Raw genomic sequence first — 23,012 nt, 5'->3', positions numbered from 1 at the left:
CAGTGCTCAGCTGTCCAGGGCTCAGGGGGAAAGTGGCCCCTGGGAATGCAAGCTGTGGGTGGGGATTCGGGCGCACCCTGCAGCGGGGCGGAGCCGCCTTCCTACGCTGTTTATCCCTGCGCAGGTCTGCACAGCCTGCCTCTCCCTCCTCGGCCAGACATTAGGTCCTGCTTCTATAGACGCACCTCTCCCTGCCATGAGCAGGAGCCAACGACAGTGGTGGAAATGGATCCCTCTGGCTCCAGAGAATGTCTTGGAGGGCTGAAGGCCATCGCATCCAACTCCTGAGCTGGAGGGGTGCTCCCAGGCCAGATTCCTCGTAATTAATCCTACTTAGCTTTTGTACAGTGATGACAACAGAACCCGGTTTATGATCTCATTTATCACCTTCCTGTCACTAAAGTATGAGATGCAAACACCCCACCCGAATACTTGAAGGAAAGCCAGTGAATGCAAAGCATAAATTCCTTCCCCAACACCATGGCTTGCAGTGTCCTCCTGGGGTGGCTCTGAGTGCTGCCTCCGCGCACCTCACCTGGGATTTGCTCATGGAGCAAGAGCGGAAATAGACTCAAATCAGTTTTCGTCTTGGGAATCCATCTCCTCCGAAGCCAAATTAAATGCATGTATTCCATTAATGTGTGGTAAGAGATGAAAATGATGATCCACTTGGCTGGTCTTTTAGAACAAAAATGGCAATTGTCTGCTTGTGGGAGGGGTCATTTGTGAGTTTAAAAACTCTGAAAATGAGAATAAACACTCCTCTGACTCATGAGTGAGTCACGCAGGGGGACTTTCCCGACTCCCTGGAGCAGTCCACGTGTTGAGGTGCATGTCGGCCATGCTGACCTCGCGCTGCCCACACTGCTGAGGGCAGTCCACGCTGGCTCTCCCGGCCCTGGCCCACGACCACGTGTGCGTCACGAGGCTCTTCTAGGAAACAGCAGTGACAGATGGGCACAGGACGGGCCATACCCCTGGATGCAAGCCTAGTGCTGCACCTTGGGCTTCACTAATGGACACATTCCCCTGCAGGTTTTCTGGATCTTTCCCCCAGGAAGCAGGACTGGGGGACACAGAACGAGCACGCAGGGAGTCCTAAGGAGTGACGGCTGGCGTCAACGTAGGAAGGACGTCCGCAGAGCTGCCCCACGGCACTGCTGTCTGAATCACCATCTCGAAGGCACTTCCTGTGGGACCTGGACAGTAGGTGTGAGGGATGCTCCAAGGGTGGCTTCAGCAGTCCCAGCGGGTGGCCTGCCGTGGTCCCTCCTACTGGAGGCCCCGCCGCTCTGTCTGCAGGTTTTCTCCACGGGGTGATCAGGCCGGAAACACCAGGCAGTTGAGCCCAGGGAGTAGCCCTCTCCCCGTGACTGCCAGGGGTCCTCTCAACGCTTGGTTTGACTGACCACAAGTTCCAGTGAGTCAGAGGTGCCCGTGGGAACAGCCGGCCACCCACGGCATCACTGACGTTCCTTCCGGGGCTGCCCCCTGCGTCTCACCTGGCATCCACCTGCACTGCCGCCTGCCCCCCCCCCAGTGTGTTACTTCCCCCACGACCTTGGCTCAGCGTCCGTCATTGGGGCCAACTAGAGGGGGCTGTGCAGCGGAGGAGTCAGATGGGGGGAGGAAAGCTGTGTCTCACCTCTGAACCGCGACGTCTGAGCCTGGAAGGAAGAAATGGAAGGTGACTGATCGTGGTCAGAGGTGACAAGGCTGAAGCCAGGCTCAACTGGGCCACCACTGACCACACCCTGGGACCTGCAAGAGGGCCAGGTGAGTGCCGTGGCCCTCAGAGATCCGCCCTGGGAGCCCCACAGAAGCAGCTGCCTGGGAGGGTGCAGCCTGGGGCTCCAAGACAACGTCCGTGACGCCCCACAGCCTCTCCTTAGACCCCCACGAGCTCCCCCTTGAATCCCCAAGGGCCTCTCACTGCGCGTCTGTGCACGTGTGTTAAATGTGTGACGATGGTGGCGTCACAGATCGGAGGAGAAGCATGGGTTACTGAAAGGTTTAGGCAACATTTATAAAGTCATAAAGTTAAATGCTCATCTATGTCTTAAGCTAAAATCATTTCAATCATGATTAAAACATTAAACATGAAAGACAAATGAACTTATGAAAATCCTAAAAGAAATGATCGTTGAATATTTACATAACAATAAGCTGAGATGAAGAATTTTTAAAATGGCACCAAAAACAAAAACTATAAAGAGAAAAATTGATCAGTCCACGCAAACATGTAAAGCTTCTTTATAGCAACAACAAAATAAAAAGGGAGACGATGAGAAGAAAACAGTATTTGCAACATACAAGACACTTACCAGTGTTTTCATGTACAGAAAGCATTTAAACAACAACAGTGAAATAAAGAACAGGAATATACAGGCCACATAAATCAGAGGAGAGTCACTCTTACGAGTAGTCCCAGGAAAATGCCACATCTCCTACCAAGAACAGAAGGCTGCGACCTGCCGTGGGCCATGTTGGGAGGTCAGAGGCCACACAGCGCACTACCTGACGCCAGGTGGGAGCCGCTGCTCAGAGCTCAAGATACAGACACCACAGTGGGGGCCCACAGACAGAGGACCCGAAACCCGAGGGCTGGCTCTAGAGCTTCAGTCCCTCTTCTCCAAATGTGAGCATCGCCCAAAACTCGCATCCTGAAGACTGTAACAACGAGAGTGTCCCTAAAAGAAAACGTCGGGATAGAAGTTATGGAACCATCCAGAAACAAGACGGTGACTAGTCAACCTCAGTACATCTACACAGTCAGGTGCTATGTGGTCACTAAAATACTGTTAAACCCACATATCTGTTGTTACAGAAAATGTTCGCAAAGTGTAGTTAGGTGAGATCAGAGGCTCAACATTTTGAGGAAAAGATACATGAACCTAAAGGATCTGAAAGCCACCAACAGTGGTTTCACAGTCAGGGGATCATCATGGGTTTGTCCCACTGTGTTTTCTGAGTTTAATAAAAGTCTGTTACCTTGGGGGTAAGAAAAATCCATCCCTGAAATTTCATTTTGAATTAAAAATAATAAACATAAATCATCTATGCATTTAACTAAAACAGAAAGGGAACAAAAATATTACTAATTAAAATCTAAGAGGAAGGAAATCATAAGGAATAAAAAATGAATTAAGAAATTATGAAAGAGAGCAGCACCATTAATAAATAGAGCCATGTATTCTCCAAAAGGCGATCAATAGACAGAAAAGCAAGAGAAAAAGCATGAGCTCAGTCATGTTCTAAAGCATGGAAAACACTCAGAAGCCAACAGCCTGGTGCGGAAGGCCACATCTGGGCGTCAGGCTCACGTGTCTGTGTCTGTGATTTCATACTCTCATGATTTTCCCAGTATTCTACGATGAACATGAGTGCACGTAACAGTTGACAGCAGAAAGCTGTACGAGGGGGACAGAAGCAGGCAGAGGTCAGTGAAAATGTTGAAGGTGGGAGGGGTCCGCAGCTTAGACGGGCTGAGGGGGAGGCACCCGGGGGTGGGAGGTAGGTCCCTGCCCCCGGGAAGCACTTGACCCCCAGGAGGGGCTCCCCAGTGCCTCAGGCCAGGCCAGGCAGAGGGAGAGGGCAAGGCAGGAGCTGCGGGGCTGGTGGCAGGACAGAGGGACATGCAGGATGGAGGAGGACCGAGTCTGGAGGAAGGCAGGAAGGAGAGAAGGGCCACCAGAGCCCTGCTGACAAGCACCGGGCTCCCAGGTGACGACCCAGGCGGTGAGGGAGCTGCAGGACCATGGGCCGGGGAGACGTGGGGTGGACCCAACCTCAAAGTCAGCCTCAAAGCCAGCAGCACAGGCCGGGAGGGTACTGCCCTTGACGGGAGCCAGGGCCCTTCCTCCTTCCTCGCCCCTTCTGTAAATGTGCTCTGGGTGCCCGGCTTCGAGTCATCTTGTGGGTGTCTATGACTCAGGACTCGTTCGTGTCACACATTGTTTCTATATTAAGGTTATAGCCATGTTAAATCAAATGTTCCAGATATTTTTCAAAGACAATGATCAAACGGTTGAATTTGAGAATGTATTGGGTTTTCCAAGGTTTGATGAAATATTTTTGGCCAGACTATGGAGAAACATTCACCCTCCTCATACATTGCAGAAGAGAATGTAAAATGCAAATCCTCCTACGGAGAGGAATTTCAAGATACTTAGCAAAATTACATATTCATTTAGCCTTGGATCCAACAATTTCACCTCTGGAAACACATTGGAATGGCACACTGGGAAAAACATGCAACAAATATGCATAAAACTAAACTTGGTGACACTGGTTATAATAGCAAAAGAGTAGGGGCCATCCAAAAGAGGGCTGGGGGGTAAACCATGGCACGTCTGCATGTAAAGCAGTGAAATATTTCTACAAACCACCATGGCATGACATTTAGGACAGAGTTGTCGTATTAAAAAACTGAGATGAATAACCGTAGTATCTTCAGAATGGTATGCTGCCATGTGCCAAAATATGGGAGAATGTGAAAATATCATCTATTATAGTTCTAAATGGGAGGATAAAACGTACGTTCTACTTGCAGAGGGTGGAAGAGACAGAGATAGAAACTGAACTTCTCTGAATATCATGTCGTCTTATAGATCTGACTTAGGATCCATTTAAACAGTGCACATCCTCATACATCACACAAGAGATGACTTCTAAACAGCAAAATGAAGCAAGTGAACCTGGATGTGTAACCAGTTGGCAAAGAACAGAATAGAGAGCGACCAGTGACTGTGACTTCACTATTCACCCCTGGTGGGACACACCCAAGGACAGACAGACACACACACACACACACACACAGAGTCAAACTGACTTCAGGAATCATGCTGCTGGTAGTTTATGCCGGTGTCATCATGCGGAGGTGGTGGTGTGTGTCCTATGCAAATAAGTGACGGTGCTGGGGTCATCGACACCAGGACTCGGGCTTTGGAAAGGAGATACACATGGATCAATCAACTTTAGTAAAAAGGAATAGCACTAAGCTGGAGCTGGAAGTAAAATTACTTAGCTCAAGAAGTACAGTCTTTTTACATTTTTCTTTCCTCTCGCTGTCCACTGGAAAGACCTAGAAGTGAGGGACGGCCAGTGGCAGTGAGCACTCCTGGAGCCTCCATCTTGGCTTCTTTGACAGGAGCCATGGCAGCTAGGGATGGTGGGGCTTGCCCGTGAGCACAGCAGCTTGGGAGGCCGAAGCAGGAGGACCAAGTCCATCCTGGACAACTTAAAAGACCGGGTCTCAGATTTTTAAGAAAGTGGGGGGCAGTGGGTGTTGCTGGGGATATACTAAAAAAAAATCTTTGAAAAGAGCCATGGTTCTTCAGAGAAATGGCCAAGCCCAGGCACAAGACAGAAACAAACAGAGGAGCCTGCAACTTTTTTTTTTTTTTTTTTTTTTTTTAGTCACAGATGGACACAATCCCTTTATTTCATTTATTTATTTTTATGTGGTGCTAAGGAATGAGCCTAGGACCTTGCACGTGCTAGGCACACGCTCTACCACTGAGCCACAACTCGGCTGAGCTGAACCCTGTTGTCATACCAAAAGCATGAAAGGCACCGAGAACTGCTAGGACCTATCAAAGTCCCTGACTCCACTTGCAGAGGTTTTCATTGGACAAAGACGTGACCATTTGGACATGAATAAGTATAACAACTGAAATAGATTGAGATATACCAAATTATTATATCCATGAATTCATAGTTATACTACTAAAAAGTGTCTCACTGGTCAGCCTTGAAGGATGCTAGGAACCAAATCATTAGAAAATTGATAAATGAAGAGGGAAAAAAGTACTTATCCTGTCTTTTCTATATGGCCTGGACCTCTGGGTAAGAGAGTTTGATAAGTGGAATTTTTTTCATAGAATTGTTCACACTGATAATTGAAAAATAAATAATAGATTTGAAATATCAAAATTTTGCACACATGGGGGAAAAACATTAAAATAGTGATCTAAAGACTCACTAATGGTTGCTACCATCATATATAGAAAGATGACCAGAAATTGCATGCCTCCAGATGGAAATACACCACTTACAATGTGCTTTTATTTTAAAAACTACAATTACAAAATCTTGTATTATAAATAAACCATAATATCAGAATTCTAAACAAACTTAGCAGATAGAATCTATAAATATGTAGAAAGTATAAAATATCACGCAAAGTTGGTTTCCTCCCAAGAATGCAAAGTTGATAATTCAAAATGAGGATTAAAGGAGAAATTATAAAATCACCTTATAAATATGTTAAGAACACTTGAAAACTCAAAACTGACTCAGAAAAGGTGTAGCAAGCTAGTAATAAAAGTGACTTTCCTTAATGTGATGAACAACATCTACAAAAACACAGCAAATATTATAGTTAGTGATGAAATATTAAAAAGTACAAAATATTGAAAACAGTAAAATATACAGATATCTGCTATCACCACCTTCAATACCATGCTACAAATCTAGATCTGAAAATAAGGCAGTAATATATTCTCTTGGAAATAAGGCAGAACATTATTGATATATAAATTGGAAGTAGAAAATTTAACTTATTATTTGCAAGAATTGATTATATATACAGGGAAAAACTATTCTACTAACTTCGAACTATTAAAAAAATTTAAAATTACAAAGTTTAAGTAAACAAGAATAATTCTATGTATTAATACAAGCAGCAAAGGATTCTAAGTTGAAATTAAAATGATACTACTTACAATAACATTTAGTATCCTAAAACACCTAGAAAGAACCCTATGCTGTATTGTTGAAAGTAATTATGAAAAATCTAAATAGATGGTGAGATGTACCGTGTTCATGGATTGAAAGATTCAATATTGTAAAAGATGTCAGTTCTTTGATCTAAGATTCAATATAATCCTGTTCAAAACCTCAACACGTTTTTGGTGAGGAACTTAACAGAAATCATTTTTCAATGTATATGAATAGATAAAGGGTCACAAGTAGACAACACTGAAGAAAAATAAAACTGAAGGACTTACACTACCAGATATAATAAAATTATAATGATCAAGTTAGATGAATTGAGAAAAGGATAAGATATAATATAATAAAATAAAATAAACATAGATCAGTGAACAGAGTCCAGAAAGATTGAGACATACACATGATAAACTTGATCTTAAAATGGTAGCTCTGCATTGAATTGGCAAAAGACTTATCTTTAAAATAAATAGCACTAATCAACTAAATATTCATATGGAGAAAAGAAAAGAATCTACACCTGTACCTCACACCATGCACAAATAACAATAATAATTCCATGCAAATTGTAGACAGAACAGTGAAGACTTTAGAATACACCATAAGAAAATGCATTCTTAAAAGTGTATTGGGCAAATAACCATAAAGGAAAACACTGATATGTTGGACTACAACAAAATTGAAAATTTTTGTTCAGACATAAATAAATATTTATATAGTAAAAAGTAGTAAATAGTAAAAATCCAAGCCACACAATATGGGGAGAAATATTTTAAATCCATATAAATGATAAAGGTCTTATACCCGAGAAATGTTCTTGAAGTCCTACAAACAGGGAAGAAAAAGACCCACAGATTTTGAGGTGGGCGAGAGACTTGAAAACGTGCACCTCAAAGAGGAAATGCAGGAGCCAATAAGTGTAAGAGGGGGCGAAGATGGCCTTCAGTCAGTGAGCCGTGGACACTGAAATTGCAGTGAGATGACACCAATAGTCACCCGGAGACCCACAGGTAGGAGCATCCGCAGTGTTGCTGAAGGGCTACAAATGGAATGACCCTTTTGAACAACTAGTTGGCGGTATCTAGAAAGCTACTGCACACTGACAAGCTGGCGATTCCACTCCTAGCACAGACCGAGAGAGCTGCACCAACAACTCGTACAAAACACTCACTGCGGCTCTCTCAGTGGAAGCCTTGAGCTGGAACTAACCAAATGCCCTCACCTGGAGTCAGAAAACGAGCTGAGATGTGTCTACACACCGGAGCTTCCTCCACCGCGAGGGGCATGAGTGGTCCCGCTCCCTGCGTCAACATGGCTGGATGTCACAGACAAGTGCTGGGTAAACGCCAGGCGCCAGGCGCGCCGACTGTGGGATGCCACTCATGCAGATATCCAGCATGGATCTGACTAGCAGGTGGGGCTGCAGGTCAGCATGCCACTTGCCCTTGGGGAGGGGATACAGCCGAGTGAGTGGGAAGGACAGAAAGGGACCCTAGGGTGTCAGTGGCATCCCGTGTCCTGATCTGGGTGGGTGTTGTATGGATGTGTTCTTGTGATACACATTCCTCCAGCTGTACCCGTGAGATGCGTGCCTTGTAAATATGTGTTTAACAAAAACAGAAACAACACCACGTGCACGGCAGCGTGACTCCATCACTAAAAGGTGGAGGAACTCGGTGTTGGTCCAGGTGTGACGGCATAAGCACCAGGTGGCGTGTACACCCAGTAGTGTGTCACTCGGTCCCAAAGGGAAGGACATCTGATCGTACAACATGGATGAACCTCGAGGGCATGGTGCTGAGCGACCTACCTCAGCCAGCGGCAAGCTTGCCCGTGCCTGGCCCTGGAGGAGTCAGACTCATGGAGACTAGGGAGGAAGGGAGGTGCCCCAGGCTTTGGGGAGGGAGGTAGGGCTTACTGCAGACAGAGTCTCAGCTCTGCAGGTTCCGGAGACGCTGGCTGCCCGACAGTGTAAAGGTCCGTATTGTCACTGCACACTTACCCATGGCTCAGTTGGACACAATGAGAAAAACTGGAGACGGGTGGAAATGGGGGGAAGCTGCCCAGGTTAGCAGCGATGGCAGCACTACGGCTTAGGTCGTCTCTGACCCTCTTGCGCTGGACTTGAGGCAGGGGAAATTCTGAGGCCAAGTACAAATGTGGGCATGGGTCAGGTTGCCAGGCCTGTACTTACTCGCTAGAGAATGAGTTTCCTGAGGAGGGGGCAGATGAAAGACCCGTTTGAATGACTGCTATTTCGAGTCTTTATTTCACCCAGCGTACCTGCAGGGCCTCGCTGTGCCTCGAACACTGGGTGGCCTCCTGCCTTCCGGACCAGTGCCTCACCCCAGCCCTATCTGCCCAGCTTCCTGGGAAGAGTCTGCGCTGGTCACAACTGAAGGCAAGTGACGGAGAATACAAAAAGTGACCGAGACAGACCTCAACGGATCAGCGCTGCTTTATTCAGCATCTTTTCAAGAGGAAAATGGCCACCGGCTACAACAAGTGTCTGTGTTTTATGGGGTTTAGCAGGGCCACACCACGGGAGGAGTTTGTCCCGTAGTGTGGTGGCTTGCTTTGGCAGGCAGGGGAACTGTGGCAGATAGAGAAACCACGACAGGTCAGTCCTCGGTGTCCTTTCCCTGCGAGGGGTTGTAAGTCTCCACCTCCTTCAGTAACATCACCATCCTGGTCCATGCCTGTTAGGGTTCGTATCTGGAATGTCCCCCAAGGCCCACGAATGGGGGCTTGGTTCCCACTGTGACGATGTTCAGAAGTGGACCTTTAAGGAAACGGATGGACCGTGAGGGTTCTGACATCGTCCCGGATTACTCCCCGATAGGTTCCTAAGTGGACAGCGTCCTTGGGAGGCATGGGCCTGGAGGAGAGGGGCATGGTTAGCAGGAGCAGGTCACTGGGGTGAGCCCGTGAGCACTGACTCTCGTCCCTGGCCCCTTCCGCCCCCTCTCTGCCTCCCGGCTGCCGGCTGCCACGAGGTAAACTGCTTTGTTGGGCCATACCCTTCTGCTGGCCATGCAGTTCTGCCTTGGAACCAGCCGACCATGGACTGAAACCTGGGGAACTGAGAGCCGTACGCGGTTTTCCTCGCGTGTTTCTCCCAGAGGGAAGAGCGTCTAACCCGGCGGCCTTGGCCCCAGCTGGCTCTCTCTCCTCTTCCTTCCATATGCTGTAGTTGATGGTCATGTTTCGGCCAGGACACTCACTGGCCTATACTCCACATAGGGACACAACGGGGAATGAGCTAGGAACGGGCCAAACGTCACTGCTGCCCAATGCTGCCCTCAGCTCGTGTTCCAGCCGTTTAGGCAAAGACCACCTGGGGGGGAGGACACAGATGGTCACAGAAGCTAACAGACCACAGGAGCCTCTGATCTTCAGACACCACCTGATTAACGCAGACGGCTGGTCAGACTAGGGTCCCAGGGCAAGGGAGTGGTCACCTGGTGCTCAGCCACGGCACAGCTGGGAGAGCAGAGAAGATATCCCCCATCTAGAGGCACAGCCGCCTCCCACCATTCCCAGGGAGGACTCTAAGGACCGGAGGGAGGACTGAACAGGGCTGTGAGGAGCTCAACCTCGGGACCCCCAATTCCAGCATGGAGGTGCCCTGGTGTGTGGGCTGGTGTTTCCTAACATCTCAAAGCCTAAGCCTTGTGTTCAGGCATCCCATGTACTCGGTGATGCTTTAGCTTTCACTGTTGTCTACAAATCACCACAAACTGTGCGAGCTCACGGCTCTGTGGGGGAGAAGCCTAGCGGCGTGACTGGGTTCAGCTGGGCTAGGACCTTAGCTGGAGGTTGGATTGGGGAAGAATCCTCTTCTGCCTTCATTGAGATGTTGGCAGAACTCAGTCCCTGAGGCTGGGTGATGGAGGTCTCGCCTCCTCGCGGCTGGGCGATGGGGGTCTCGTCTCCTTGCTGGTCACAGCTGGGGTCTTTCCTCAACTCCCGAAGCCTTGCTGGGCGCTCCGAATTATTCATTCTTCAGTTCTCCAGCTTTCCCTGGCTCTGACTTCCAGACTCAGATCTCGTGTCAGGAGCCTGACTCGGCCATCTCTCCTTCCTCAAGTCAACCATGCTTCATAATCACCTAATTCTGGGGGTGAGACCCATGGTATTCCCCGTGGCACATGATATGCCCAGGTGTGCACCCCAGGGCAGGTCTGGGGGCAGCCGACAATTCTTCATTCTGCCATGTGTCCCAAAGCAGCCCCAAAGAACCAGACACCTGGTCCACAGACCTAACACCCACCTTTAGAGATGTCCACGGGTTGGAAGGACCTCAGCAGTCCAGAGGCCAGCCTCTCCACGTGGGGGTGAACTTGAGCTCAGTCCTACTGGGGAATCAGTCAGAGCATAGCCAATTCCCGCTCTGCCGTCCTGGTCTGGCTCAAAGTCTTAGCATTCCCAGCTTTTCCCTCCACCTGCGAGAACCCTGTGGAAATTATTCTTAATGGTCCATGAAAAGATCAAGGACAACCAAACTCAGATGTCTTCAGTTGCTAAACTCTAATTTATTGGCAATATGTAGAGTAATGTTTTCCTGATTGTTTCCTGGTTAGGTTACTTTACCAGATGAAAAATGGCCAACGACAGTTATTAATTAAATAAAAATTCAGCAACTCAATGTGAAGAGCTCAAATTCTTTTATTCTAAAGTACCCACCCCCCCGCTCTTTTTTTTTTTTTAAAGAAACACTGGGCAGAAAAGAAAGTTGACATAACTCTTAATTTATAAATTTATTTCCAACATCCATATGCAACTGACTTCTGGTTTCATTTCCTATCAAACGATTCTTTGAACTTGTTTGCCTGCTAAGATCATCCCAAATAAGCCCATATTAACTCATGAGTCAGGCCACTTTGGTTTCAGAAAAACTGTGGAAAGAAAATTGAATCCATCTCCAAGTGTGAAGAGAAACAGTGCTGAAGGGACGCTCTGCCGGGTCCTGCGGCTGATTGACAGCGCCTTTCTTGCAGTTTTTATATCATGCTCCAAACCCTGGCACTGTAGAGGCCTGGAAACCAGGGGAGTCTCGGGCACCATGTCTTTGTTTGGCAGATGGAGAGGTCAAGGCGAGAGTTGGGGTGTCTCAGAGCTGCACAGTGGATTCCCCAGGGCTCTTCCCACAGCCAAGTCATCTCCCGACCCCGGAACAGGGCAGGCGGCCCTCCTAAAGCATCTCCAGGCCGCCCATGGCTTCATGCAGAGGCTGTTGCTAACGGAAACACAAGATGACGTAAATCAGGCCGACTCTCATGTGTTACTGTTTTGAACAAAGACAGAACATGTGTCTTCGCTTTGCCCTTGTGGAGGGCCCTCTGCGTGAGCCTGCTGTGCGTCTCTCTGAGGATCCTTGCAGGACGGGCCAGAGCAGGGAGTGAAGGGGGCCACATGGCTGGGGGCCAGGCTGCCAGAGACTGAGGACCCTCACTCCAGGAGGGGCTGATAGAGACCCCCAGACAACCTCCCAGCATGCAGTTCCACTCCCATTAGCCTTCACACCAACACCTCTCCGGTCCTCAGAAGCTGCCAGTAGCTTCTTAAGCTATTCAATGCCATTACTTTTATTAACAAAGCACATTTTGAAGATTAAAATTGCTTGTAATAAATCAATTTAAGTATTATGTGTTGGCATAAAAATCATCGATAATACTCTTCCTGTACTAAAGAGCGAAAAACAATTATAAAGGTTTATAAGTTTTGCAAACAAGAGCTTATAAATCCCTGCATGTCTAAGCCAGCGTCTGTCCTGGTACCCCTCGCATTGGGGTCTCACAATCCTGCGTTGTGGGGCATGTGCCTTGTGAGGTGTTAGCATCATTCTTGGCCTCGACTCACCAGACACCGGTGGCATACCCCTGCCCCTGTGACAATCAGCGATGTCTCCATGTACTGCCAAACGTTCCCCGGGGGCCAAACACACTGGCTGCACACTTCCAGGCTTTTCAGATTTGAAAGTAAACAGCATCTGCCACTGTCCAGAGCCAGGAGCTCTCAAAGGCGGTTTTACAATAAAGTCACTAACCAATATCACCAAATATGTCTCCATGGTTCTGACCAGAGGACTTCCCCTGAGGCAGAGGGCCCAAGGAACCAGCTGCCTGAGAAGCTGGGGTTCATCAGCAGTGTGTCTACGAGGACAGCCGGAAACCACCCGCTCAGCTGGGCTGGAGGGAGAGAAGCTGCCGGGGTGGGTGGAAGTGGCCAGGGCCACTCAGCTGTCTGAAGACTGGGTCAGAAGACTGGCATGGGCCTGTGAGAGCGTCCACCCTGGGCCAGACTTGGGTTCCCATCATGTAAGCATTTTAGATTGATTATAGTAATAATGTCACCTTGTAAAAAAAATTGGAAAGTACATGAAAGTACAAAGAGACATAAAAAAATGATTTCCCCCAGTCTCACCATCAGAGAAGTCGCTCTTGATGTGTGCATGTAGCTCTGTCCAGATGATGCTCTGGGCACATTCTTGCCTTGTTAACATTCCATTTGTTTTGCTTTAAAATTCTGTATTTGGGAACTTTTTCCTCCTTCAATAAAACTCTTTGGAATCAAAATGTATGGTAATGTAATTAACCATCCATGTATAAATACATGGAGATACAGCAATCTTGGTCTCTGCACGTGTTTCACACCTGTGACGTACACAGACCAGCACTTGGGGAACGCCGAGTCGGCTTGTGACATCATCATTGCACCGTCCCACACTTCCCGAAAGTTGCCTTCCTGCCACAGTGCAAGAAAGCCTGTCTCACTAAACATTAACATCTCTTGAGTTCTTGTAACTTAATGAGTGAAGATGATATTATTATCTTAGTTTACTTTGCACTTCTTCACTACATTTGAGGCTGAATAATCAGGTTATGAAACACTCTCTGAAACTCCTGTTTTGAATTTCCTGGGACTCACTTTTTTCTTTATACACCTGTGTAAACTCTGCTTTTAATAAAGTTGTTGGATATTAACCTTTATCTTTTTCTGGGGCTTGCTCACAGCTATCTGTAGTTACACAACTAAACACAATTTTGCTCCAGGACCTGGGTCCCAGGCATAGTAAACTTTTAAATAAAAGTATAAAACACTTAACAAAATCTATTGCCATAAGTAATTAATAGAATCACTCATTGAAGAATTCATACTTATTGAAATAAGAAGAAAATGGAATGACTTAAAAAGAATTCTAAAATCAAGTTGTTGGACTTCATGGCAACAGAATGAATAGCAATTATTATGTGGAACAGAAATTTCAGGTTTAAGAAAGATCCATTTGGAAATCCTGGCACAGTTACTGAAATAAATAATCATCAAAAAAAAAAAAAATCCGTAGGTGGCTTAAACTGTATACTAGACATAAATGAAGAGAGAATCAATGAATTAGAACATAGATCTAAGGATATCACCCAGAACGCAGCATAGAACGATGAAACATGAAAGATTGGTTGGATGTCTTTAAGAGGCATATAAGAGGAGTTCTGGAAGGAGAAAGTAAATGAAATGCGATATGGGAGCATTTAAGAGATAACAGCAGAAAATCACCCTAATTGAAAAATGAGGGCTTAAGCTGTAGCTCACAGAGAGATGCGAAGCATCCAGAAGAGACGCATGATGAGAAGCACCAGGGAAAGGCAAAACATTCACAAAACCTGAAGGAAACCAAAGACCAGTTGCAGAAGCTTTGTCAACGTGAATATGCCAAAGAATCTTTCCGTAACAGACTCAAAATGCTGAGGAAAGAACCATCAGCTTGGAATCCTTTGCTCAAGTCAGCTGCTGTAGACATATTTAAACGTGCAGAGACAGGAGTGTTCACTGTGATACGACAGCAGTCCCCACGTGTCCATGTGTGGGGTCGCCTAGGGAGCCTCATTCAGTGGTGAGGTCTGCACTCACCCCAAAGATGGGGTTTCATGGTTTAAATACGGGTGTTCTCCCAGAGCCCAAGTGTGAGCCACTGCAGCAAGTCTAGAGCCTCAACTTAGTAAGTGTGTTGATCCCCGGTAGGGATTAACTGGGGGGTAAACGCAGGCAGGTGGGGTGTGGCTAGAGGAGGTGGGTCCCTGGAGTACTTATTTGTCCTTGTTGCGGGAAGCACTCTCTCTGCTTCCTCAGCGATGTCCTGAGCTGCTTCCCTCCACCACACTCTTCCCCCATGATGTTCTGCCTCACCTTGAGCCCCAAGGAATGGACTTTACTGTCTATGGACAGAGACTTCTGAAAACATGAGCCCCAGATTATATTTTTCTTCCTCTAAAATTGTGCTTGTCACATCCTTTAGTCACACAGTGAAAAAGCTGACTAAAACACTGGGGTCTAACTGAAATGAGCCTAGGGTTTGGAAGTTTTCTAATGTGAATACGAGTCTGATTTCCACTGTCTAGACCCTTGCATTAACTGCTGAAGAATGAACTTTAACACAAAGAAAAATGAATCCCCCAACAACAAAGGAGTGTAATAAAGTTCAGTGAACAAATAATTCAAAATGTTATTCAATATTGAACTTTAAATATTATAAACAACCCAGGTTATATCTTCATTATAAAAAAATAATGATGATGAGCAACAAATTATTTTTAAAAATAACAGGTATTAAAATTCTGATTAATAACATGGGAGAAAAAGAAGCAGGAATTTCAGAGGAAAATTAAAGTCTTCCTAGATTCCTATTTTGTTTGTGAAAAATATAGAGTAAGTCACTTGTTAAATGCTATAGGTGATCACTTAAAATGCCAATAAAGAATACTTAGCTTTCAAAAGGTTGAGCAAGGAAATAAAGAAAACTTCCAGTCCAGCCAAGTCAGGGAAGAAAAAACAACAAGGAAAATGACAGTATATAGAAAATAAAACCAAAAAGCATGTAAAAAAAAAAAAAAACAAGCCCAAATGCATCAATAAACACAATAAATGTAAATGAATTAGATTTACATTTCTAAAGACAGATTTTTTTAACTACCACAGATCCTAAAATTCTAGTTTTGACCTCAATTGAAATCAATGTGAAAATCCTAAATGAAGTGCCAGATTCACAAAGGAAATGGTTGAGAGCCAGCCTTGAGCTTTAAGCCTACACACACTCACAACGCAGCAGAGCTGAAAGAGGAGGGGGCATGGGGTTTGGGAGGAGTCTTTGGTGACGGTGGTGCTTACAGCTCACCACCCCCCAAGAGAGACAGGGAAGGACCACACTCCTCCCCAAAGAGGAGGGATTTGACTGTGCCTTTAGAGAACCTGGCAGATCCTCTTGAGGTCCTGACCAGAGAACCAGCTGGAGGACTGAGAGCCTTGAGCCACAGACCCTGAGGTAGGAAGGAGGGAGCAGCCGCAGCAGGATGGGCCCCTGAGGCACAGCCCAGGGGAAACATGAGAACATAGGCCTCCAGAGGGAAGGGGCAAACGTAAGCCCACTTTCACCTCAGCAGAAACGTGCTCATTGCACACTGTCACCAGTGCCCCCTCCATGCACCTGGAAACAGGCCGAAAGCAAAGAGACAGGAAAAGATACAGTCAGTTGCTAAAGAAAAGAAAGTTGGATGTCTTATAAATGTTAGAAAAACACAGATTTTAAGGCAAAAGTATTGCTAGGGATGAAAAAGACTATTTTATATGATAAAAGCAATAACTCTCCAGGAAGGTCAGTAATGCTCGACCCACACACATCTCTCAACATCGTCCCAACACACTAGACAAAAAGTTGGCAGGACTGCAAGACGTCGGCAGATCCAGAGTCAGAAACTGCTCCACTTCTCCTGCTAAAGAGGAATTAAGCTTCAAAATATTGGTAAGAATAAAAAAATATTGAAACACCATAGCAGACAGACCTCGGTATATATTATTGTATGTCCCATGTTCCTACTAATACAGAGGACGCATTCTTTTTGAACACACATGTATGCTTTTAAATCAGGCACATGTGGAGTGATTCACAAAGGAAGTCTTGCAAAATTCCCAAGATTAGAAAAGAAGCAGCTGACAAAGAATTTAGAAAGCTTTGGAGTCAGCTAAAATGCACCCATACATTTGGAAACTACATAACACTTAAATAATTCATGGGGCTGGAAGAAATTGTAATGGAGATTATAAACAATGAGAACCGAATGACAAGGAAGAACTCTACATAGAAGTCTGTAGAAGGCAGATGAAGGGTGTATCACAGGAAATTTAAAACAGTAAATATACACACATATTTAAAAACAAACAAGATTTTTAATTAATGAGGTAAGAATTTAAGAAGTTAGGAAAATGAATCTGTGGGGGAAAAAGACAATAAAAAAAGTTGAAATCACTGAAATAGTAATTAAGTAAGCCAGAAGGGGAAGCAGAAATCAAAAGCTGATTCTTTACAAATGACTAATTAAAAAGTTTATTCTCAGGAAATAAAACATTAATAAAAATATTAAAAAGAAGAACGAAACTAATCAGTAGTGATTAAAAAGCAAAAATAAATGAACAATTTGAGCTCATGTATTTACAATCTTGTGTGTGGTGGATGATTTACAATTTTTGATTACCAAAGCTTCTATTTTTACCAGTGTGCTCCAAGGAGTAGAATACCAGGGAAAACTATCCCCCTTCATGAGGCAAGCATTCCTGTGGTAGGACGGTAGGTAGCTAAACAAGATAGGGCAGAAGGAAAACTACAAACACAGACTCAACTATTCTAAATAAAATACTAGCAAATATAATCCTACAATGCACAGGAAAAAAGGTAAGTCATGACCAAGTTGGATGTGTCCTGGGAACGCCAGGGTGTTTAACATTAGAAAATCCAGGACTAAATCGCAACTCACCATGGAAACAAGCCAAGAAAAACCCTGTGGTGATCTGAATGAATGCAAAAACCATGCATTTGATATTAAATATCCATTGATGACTAAAGGAAGAGACGGTAATTTCTTAATCTATTATATGTATGCAACAAGAACCTTCAAGAGATATTCTAATAGGGATATATTAATGTGTTCTCCTTAAAACTCCAAATTGGAGGTTATGCCCCCTGCCACATTATTCCTGGATTCTTCAAAAAAGATCCCAAAAAGCCAAAAAGGGATTGAGGATCTGTTCTTAATTAAAGGAGATTGAAGAGTGACAACCAAGTGCAACATGTTATCCTTGATTGTATCCTAAATCAACAACAACACAAGCAGTTGTGGAGGGTCTTATGAGACAGCTGATAAAATTTACATATATATAGTACAATAGGTACTAGTCTTATCAAAGTAAATTTCCCAACTCTGGTTCCATAGAAGAATGCCCTTATTCTCAGTTGACGATTACTAAAATCATTAGATGAAATATCATAAAGTCTGTACCTTATACTTTTGTGGTTTAGAAAAACAGTGATAGAGCATTTAAAATGGACAGACATAATAAGATTGCAGTGTGGTTGCGCCCATTATCCACAAGAGATATGTTCCAAGACTTCCAATGGACCCGAGACCATAGATAGCACTGAGCCCTGTGCATACACCATGTTTATTTCCTATACATAGATACTTATGATAAAGTTTGATTTATTAATTAGGCACAGTAAGAGATTAACAACTAATAATAACATAGAGTGACTATAAAAATACTGTAACAAATTGCCAGTATCACAACCGTTATGCTTTATTAAGTTAATACTTGAACACAGGCACTGCACACCATGTCCACCTGATAACCAAGATGCTACTAAGTGACTAACAGGAGGGCCACATAGACAGCATGGACACACTGGACAAAGGGTAATTCATATTCCAGGAGAGACAAGCAGGGTGGTGTGGAGTTCAGAAAGGCACAGGGTTTACAATTTATGAACTCTTAGACAGCAGAAAGCCAGACGGTGCCTTAGGAGATCTACTGTATGGGTACAGGACAGGGAGGTGATGGTAGGACAGAAAAGAGAGCCAGAAACAGAGCCTTCTCTGTGTGAGATGGCAGGCACCAAGATGCCACTCCCTGTGGATGGGGACTGGGTGCACTATACAACGTCTCTGTACTCTTCACCAAAGCATCATTGTAGTTCTGAAAAATGTAAATTCCAAAGGGGTGGACTCACTAAAAGTAAGAAGCAAACCTTAAAATTTCTAAAATAAAGCATAGAACAGAATTCACATCTGACGTCAGGGAAGATTTTTTTGAAATAAGCCCCTAAAGTGCACAGCCCACACGGATGGCCAGCAACAGATGCTCTGAGGAACCCACCTGTGTCCAGCTGCAGACTTGAGGCGAATCCCAGGAACTGCTGGAATTCAGCTGATCATTAGTCCAACATGCTCTGCTCAGAGGCGGGCACCCACCTCTGAGGGTGCTCAGGAAGAGATGAAGCAAGACCTGAGAAGAGAGCATGGTCCAGAATAGCCAGAGGACATGGTCACCAGCATCAAGTTGACAAGTGGGTAGTGGCACCCAGGGGATGTTGGAAAGCAGTGGGTGGCCCCATTGGCGATGTCCACTGTGTTCTAGCTCTCCAGGGGCTCCCATAGGGAGAAGGGCCAGGCCTGACTCGTGTGGTGGGTTCCCACTGGGCCCCGGGCAGAGCTGTGGGGTGGGACCTCGGGAGCTGGTGAGAGTGGACGGGAGGGTGGGAAGGGAAGCGGGTCTGGAGCCAGCAGGGGGTGTGAGTGTAGGCCCCTGGATAGGGGGTGACAGGGGCTGCAGGGGTGGGGATGGCTGTGGAGATGAGAAGGTCCAGTGTGTGTCCAGGGTTGGAGCTACAGGAGGAAAGTGGCAGGCCAGCTGGCCAGGGCTTCCTAACAATTTCCTGTTCTAGGCAATCCCAGAACCTCTCCTCACAATGTCCAGACTCATTTCTGGGAGGGTCACAAAGGACAGACACACTGGACAGACACATTGTCCACATCCCCATAGCAAGGACATACAAGCCACCAGAGCCCTCTGTGCACCGTCCATCATGCACAGCGAGGGACTGGCCAGTGGATCTCCTAATGCTGCCTTAAGGGAGCAAACCAGGCCCAGTACAACCAGGAAAAGGAGGCCAGTCTCAGAGGCCCTGCCCCAAAGGCCCCCTGGCTCCATCACAACTCCACCTCCTCACTCAGACCCTGCCCAGGGTAGGGCTGCTGTCCTGCACACGTTTATAGAGTACTTGTGACCCGGAACCCAGTGTAACCGGCTCCCTGGGGCTGTGCAAAGCCATGCCCTGCCCACCTAGGCTAGTGGAGGCCCACCCACTGCCCCGGAGGGCCACTGGAAAGAGCCCTTAACCAAAGGTCTCTGGCTCACCCACCAGCCTGGTTCAGGCTGAGGAAGGCCACTGAGGTCAGACCCTGTCCTCCAGACAGCCCTGGCCCCTCCTCTGGTCCCCTCCTGGGAGTTTTCCTGATACCTGTGGGTCTCTGTTCACAGGGGAAAGAATTCTGTACAGCATGGATTTCAGAAGGTGGGGACTTCCGAGATCTCCAAGGGCCGGAGATTGGCAAACCCTCTGGGGATGTGGACCGCTGGGCCGGCTAGACAACGGGAGATGGAAAGACCCATTCGCTCCTACCGCGTTCGACCGAGAGCTTTCCTGGGGGGCACTGAGACCCTTCCAGGGAAAGCCCCGCCCCCCACAGCCACCTGGGGTTCCTCTCAGTAGTCACGGCACTTCTGCAGCTGGCAGATGAGGTGGCTCCCGTCACAGCTCAGCCTCCTCCATGTGGCTTCCCACACGGCCAGCTTCTCTGCTAAAAATAAAACCTACTCATCAACAAATGCTTGAGTATTGACTTGTTTCCTGAGCACGCTGCTTACCAGCTTGCGTCACCATGTACAAGGACATGCCAATGGTGGTAAAGTATTAAATCAAGTGACACTTGGGAACATGTGCCTCCTTGGAGCTTTGCTTCATGCGCGGGACACAGTGGGCGGTCATCGGGCAGCACTGTGTAGAGCAGGGGCCTTCCTGCCTGGTTCTTCCCCACCTGAGAACTCCCAGACCACCCCCTCCGCCCTCCTGGGGCTGATGATGTGCATCCCACACCCACCAATACAGAGGGGGACAGTCTGCCCGGCTTCAAAGATAATGGACTTCACCACTGCAGACTCCCCTGGATGAGAGCCCGGTTGTTGACCCTGAAGCAAGGTCGAGAAGGCCAAGGTGACCCTCCCCAGCCAGTGCACCCGCCTCCCACTCCGACTCCTTCTCCATGAGTCCTGTGGAAAGTCTGCCCTCAGGTTGCTTGTGTCCCTGGGTCTGCCCCTGCATCCCTGGGTCTGCCCCCATGTCCCTAGTCTCTGTCACCTTCACGCCCATTCGTCTCACCCTGTGGCACCACAGCTGAGCACTGGCTCCAAGGAGCGGAGCCCACAAGACCTCTGCCCTCCAGGAGCCCCTGGTCCAGCTGGAAGGAGACCAATGACCAGAAGCAGGCCACGTCACGTGTGCAGGAGCTGGAGGGTGGAAGGAACAGCGGGGTTACTCCTCGGGCCAGGCCAGAGCCCAGCAGGCAGTCCCCAGAGGACAGGCACAGAGTGGCCTCAGCACCTCCTTCTTGGTAGGCTCAAGGCCCTCCCGCTGTCCAATGCCCTGGGTTCCTTCCCGACCGACTGAGTTGTTGGTTTCTTGCTTTGGCTTCTTCCGGAGCGTCTTCTCTCCAGAGTGACTCCACTCTTCAGGAAGCGGCCTCACACCCCAGCCCCACCCCAGCCAGCACCGTGCGAAGGCTGCAGGTCACTGTTGGTGAACTCTGCCACCCCAGCAATGGGGAGGCCCCAGACTCCTGACCTCTGGATCTGACACATTGCAGAGCAGACGAATGTCCACTTTTTAGTTTGACTGTTGGCCATTGGACGATCTTCCAAATCCACATGTGGCCACTAAAGCACAAGCAGCCAGCAGAAGTCATAGACAGAGACGGAAGTCGCGTCACCTGCTGTCCACCAGGACAGAAGTCCCTTATCAGTGACATCCACATGAGTGCTGCCCAAGGGTCTCCAAGTACATTGAAGTGTCTCCAAAATGAGAATCTTAAAAAGAACCGGTGCTTAGGGAAAGGGCAGTGTCCACACAAGTCCCTGTGAAGAGCCCAAATGTCAGGCCTCACAGGCTGCTGACGCTGAGCAGTCGTGGTCACGTGACCTCAGCATGGCCACCACACATCTGCCCACCCCAAGGAGCAGGGCAGGTGGGCCTGCTACCAGGACACTGGGCCCTGGGGTCCTGCCTCGGGTGCACCCACCATCACCTGGCCAGCATGGCCTCTGGCTGGCTCCTGGGAGGCACTGCCATGCTCCCAGCCAGAGAGCCAGCTGCCCCAGGGCCTCTGCTGGCCCCCTCTGGGCTCCCATGAGTCCTTGCTGCCCTTTATAAAGTGGTGGCCACTCACCCAGCACGGTGGGGGCTGGTCCTGGTCAGGGGTGGAGCCACTGAAATATGCCAAGTTTATAGAATAGAAAATCAGCAGGAGGAGCAAGAGGCTGGTGGCCCTGATGTGGACGGGGGTCACCACAGACTGACTGGTTCTGCTGGTGGGCGTACCTGGTCCCCTCTCTCGATGACAGAACAGGGCTAAGGACTCCCCAGGTCCTATTTGGGCCTGGTGTTGGGACCTGTTGTCCTACTCACCTGTGCTAAGGAAGAACAGGAGGGAAGCCCGTGGGCCTCGTTAGACGTGTTCCCAGGTCACTGAGGCTCACTGGGGAGACCACGGAGCCCGGCTGGAGCCTTTCAGTCCCGAAGGGCACTGAGGGCAGCGACTCTCATGACCGGGAGTCCCCCATGCAGGTGGACAATCCAGGAAGACCGGCCTTGGAAGGGGAAGCGCAGTCTGGCTGGGCACAAATCACGAGCCACTCAGGCAGGAACAAACTTTATTTCCAAACTCCCACGAACGCGGCCTTCTCCGGGACACACCACACACCCACCGGAACTTCCCCAACCCACGCGAACTCTTCAGGAATCCCCGCGAGAGCTCAACCGGAACTCCAGGGGAACTCCGCGGGAACTCAAAAGTCATCATCGTCATGGCTCGCTGGCGTCACCTCTCAACCACGACTTCTGGCAAAAATGCCAGGCGTCATCCCGACTCGGCTGTGGCCCTCAACAAGGGGATACCCTGTCCATCTGCCCGAGACCCCCACCTGCAAACTGCTGCCTCCTAAGCAGGACCCCACCCTGGGGCTCCTGACAAACAAGGGGCTGCTGCCCACCGTGGCACACAGAGAGACGCCAGGCCCAGACCCCGCAGCTGCTTCCCAAAACCCAGTGAGCCCCAGGGAAAGAGCCAACACCAGCCAACAGATGCAGGGGAGGGCTGCCCTCTACCCACGCACCGGCTCCA

At 47.8% G+C, this 23,012-nt stretch overlaps 1 long non-coding RNA gene across 5 annotated transcripts; it reads right to left on the bottom strand.

The window, feature by feature from the left end:
- Positions 1-706: 706 nt before the first annotated feature.
- LOC308630756 lies at positions 707-22,587 on the bottom strand. Of its 5 annotated transcripts, none has more exons than XR_014018019.1 (4): positions 22,298-22,587; positions 20,078-20,417; positions 18,934-19,062; positions 707-1,667 (listed from the first exon to the last, which is right to left on the bottom strand). It is a non-coding gene; the product is annotated as an uncharacterized lncRNA (long non-coding RNA). The 5 variants fall into 5 exon arrangements; XR_014018020.1 differs by lacking the exon at positions 707-1,667 and adding an exon at positions 2,183-2,690; XR_014018022.1 differs by lacking the exon at positions 707-1,667 and adding an exon at positions 11,441-11,971 and having other exon boundaries at positions 22,298-22,585.
- Positions 22,588-23,012: the final 425 nt, after the last annotated feature.

This window comes from Spermophilus citellus, assembly GCF_964194105.1.
Source record: "Spermophilus citellus genome assembly, chromosome: 11".
Taxonomy (NCBI): Eukaryota; Metazoa; Chordata; class Mammalia; order Rodentia; family Sciuridae; genus Spermophilus; species Spermophilus citellus.
The sequence above is the reverse complement of the archived record's forward strand: the minus strand, read 5'-3'. Positions and strand labels throughout refer to the sequence as shown.